General features: G+C 33.6%; 1 long non-coding RNA gene across 1 annotated transcript; it reads right to left on the bottom strand.

Moving 5' to 3' along the window:
- Nucleotides 1–1540: 1540 nt before the first annotated feature.
- LOC113293817 lies at nucleotides 1541–3176 on the bottom strand. Its single transcript, XR_003332586.1, has 3 exons — nucleotides 3051–3176; nucleotides 1861–1920; nucleotides 1541–1622 (listed from the first exon to the last, which is right to left on the bottom strand). It is a non-coding gene; the product is annotated as an uncharacterized LOC113293817 (long non-coding RNA).
- Nucleotides 3177–3570: the final 394 nt, after the last annotated feature.

A 3570-nucleotide genomic window follows, 5' to 3' on the forward strand; every position in this document is an offset into this window, starting at 1 on the left:
TGGATGTTTTTTTTCGCTTAGAGTCGTTATTGGTATAAAATAAAAATTAACAACTCTTCCATGTATTGTCTTCAACGACTATTTCTGTATACACTTTTCCCAAAAAAAATGAGTCGTTGGGATATTTTCTATATAAAGATTCCATCATCAACTATCAAATACAACCGAAAACAATTAAAGTAAATCATTTTTTCAGTGTCAAGTCCATCATCAAATAACAATTCAATTGAAAACATACTTAGAAGATGCAAGCGACCAACCAAATCAATATTGGCAATGGAAGAAGAAATATGCAAAAGAAGCATGCGACCTACTAAAAAACTATTCACTCCATCATCATGTCCTACGAAGGAAGAAGAAGAGATGCGCGAGGCCAAAAAACAAGGCGAAGAACAATCCCATCTCCGGGAAGTATTCAAGCAAGTCGAGGAAGAGACCGAATGGGTTAAAAGTTATTACATCGTCAAAGATTTTCCCGAAGAACATCAACATGAGAGTATATTTTTAAGTCAATTTGGTTGGAGTCATTTCGTTAATTACAACAAGAAACTACACTATGATTATCAACCGTCCCACATTCGTGATAGGACGATTCACGTTATGAAATTGTGCACCAAGTACAACGAGTTTCTCGCTAGGAACGGAGGGGATAGGTGTGCGGCCCAGGATGCATATACCAAATGGAGAGGAGGGTCGTTTTATCATATCGAAGCAGTAATGGTAGTAAGATCTAAGTTAGACCAACTATGCACTAAAGAGTGCTCACACAAAAGAGTTATGTAATAACGACTCTTTAAAATGTATGTTATTCAAAGATGTTACCAACTCAAGTGTAAGGGTCGTCACTTTTGTAAGTTATGAACTTAACGACCTTGGTTGTGGATTTCAAAATATATGACCGTTGGAGTATTCTTTTATATAATACAACCCATTGCTATTCTAAAAATTTCCCAAACCTCCAAATTTCATTCCATCTACATCTTCCATAACTTTTAATTAGCGAGTAATAATCCCTATTTTCATTACAAAGTGAGATATCAATGGCAATGGTAGCATGGGAACCGGACGAAGATATGGATCTCGTAAAATCTTTCGTTAGCACTTTCTGTGAACGTCCCAATGAAATCTATTCAATGTTTTGGAAGAGAGTTAAAGAATTCTTTTATGGACGCACGACAAATCCTAATAACCGAAAATGGAGAGATCTAGCGTTTCGATTCAACTACATAAAAAGTGCAATGCGAGAATACGTTATAGTTAGAAATATGGTGTACGACTGTGACAGACCGGATTTTCGGACTTCCAGTGGACACGGATTCGACCTTTTGGGTCGGGTCCGATCCAGCTAGCAAGCCCATTTACGGACCGTCACTTTGTAAGACCAGATTTTTCGTTCTAAAACAATCTGAAAAATAAAAATAAAAATCTTAAATTCAAACTCAACTAAATTTTAGACGAAATATAATATTACTTTTAAAATTACAAAAGAAAATATAAAATACTAATTACAAAATCAAAGTATAAAATTTAAACAAACCAACAGCTCAATAAAATCCAAAACGCAATACCCAAATCCCCATGATACATATTTGTTTCTTTTGCGGCTAGTCTTTCTTCGTTCTCTGTGGAAAGGGAGGAAAGGAGTGAGCAAACCACAGCCCAGTAGGAAGTTACCAAAAATAATAGAGTGCATCGAAAATCAAAACAAATGCAACAAATATAACAATTAAAATCATAAAAATTCGTGATAATACTTACGCCAATTTCAGCCACAAATAATCAACATTTTCTTACTCAAAAGTTTCAATTTAAAATTTTAGATTTTTAATCTAATTGTCAGAGTTATTCCGATAAACAAACCATATTGTTCCCCGAAAAGTCTTCCCAGGATAGCCACCAGTGGTGGGATGCCATAAAGACCTGACATTTCAGTAGCATAGATATTTATTCATCTATAAATTCTTTTCTAATCACTATCTTCAATATATTCGCGTGAAAGCACCAAAAATATTTTTAGAATCTATGAGTCTTAATCAATGTAGCACAACCAAACTTAACACTAATGCACTTATATAATCTATATTATAATAACACAATGTATTTCTAAATTTCAAGAATAATATCCAACGTACACCTCCGGACCAACAATGCCGGAAAAACATTTACTTTTTAAATAACTTAAAATATATCCAAACAAGATGCACAAAATATCTACTTTTAATGTTTTAGGGAAGAACAGGGGGTACTAGAAGGGGACTTGGCTGTCCTAGTTACAAAAGAATTATATGGGAGGACTAGAGGAGATTGAAATGGGATAAACCTTTTCATAAGCAAAGAAAACTGGGATGATAATCTATTTTTTTCAAAAACAGAGGACATCTCAAAATGGCTTAGTGCTATGCTGAAAACTAGTTCGTATTTAAACACGAAGCCAGAGACATGGATTTGTCGAATCAAAAGGGGACTAATTAATTTGAAATCTTTCTCAAGTAGGTGCACAAAAAATGACGGCTGACAAACTATTTGTTTATGAAACTGAAAGTGGCTGTGACTTGTTTTGTTTCATTTTGCAAAAGAAATTAAAGTCCTCCACTATTTTCCGTAAGTGGGTGAAAACTGTGCGACAATGAATGGTGCATCAATAATTTTGGTAGGAATAAAACAAGACGGGGATTTTCCCATTTTCCATATAAATTAGTACATTTTATGACAGATAAATAACTATGTATTTTTTTCATTCCGCAAGACGTTAAAACACTAGTTCAATGCAAAAGAAGACAAAGATCTAGTTTGAAAATAATATTGAGCCAGGGACACCATTGAATCCACATCTGTATAAGAAAAACTATGTGATCAATACAATACCGAAAAGCAGAAGATTAAGGGTTCGTAAAATTATGTCACCCAAGTCCTGGACAGAAATCTTAAGACTAGATCAGAAGGCAACCAACTATATCATTCTAATCAAAATTGTCAAGCGATAAATCAAATCAATTTAGGAGAAATAATGCTAAAATATATTTTAGTTTGATATTAGGCAAAATTCCTACCTCAAAATAGCAAATCCAAGACCTTGATGCAATCAACACGCTTCCCGAGAAATCAATGGAGTAATATATATATTTTTTTTTAATTTGTTTTGTAGAAATCTAGAGAAAATCAGAGAGGGAGAGAGATAAAGAAGAAAATGATGGTTAGGTTTCTAGCTAGGGTTCCAAAAAAAGTTTTTTATATATAATACAAAACCAAAAAGGAATAGTAAATAGGAGAGAGAATAAATTTGGTCAAACCTTAAATTTTGTTTTACACTCTTTTAATCCTTTTGCAAAATAGTCCATGTCCTAATTACCATTCTAAAATTGATAAGGGGATTACTAAAAGACAATTCTTATTCCCAACCACTCCACAAAGATAAGAGCTAGCCTTTATATTTATTACTTCAAATTTAATTACGGACTCCCAAATTCAGAAATACGCGCCCAACACTACACGTGTTGGATTTTACCGATTTTAGGTTTTAAAAATATTATAAAAAAAATACGGGTCTCACAACGACCATCATCCTCGTGC

The sequence above is a fragment of the Papaver somniferum genome, chromosome 7, assembly GCF_003573695.1.
Source record: "Papaver somniferum cultivar HN1 chromosome 7, ASM357369v1, whole genome shotgun sequence".
NCBI classification, from domain to species: Eukaryota; Viridiplantae; Streptophyta; class Magnoliopsida; order Ranunculales; family Papaveraceae; genus Papaver; species Papaver somniferum.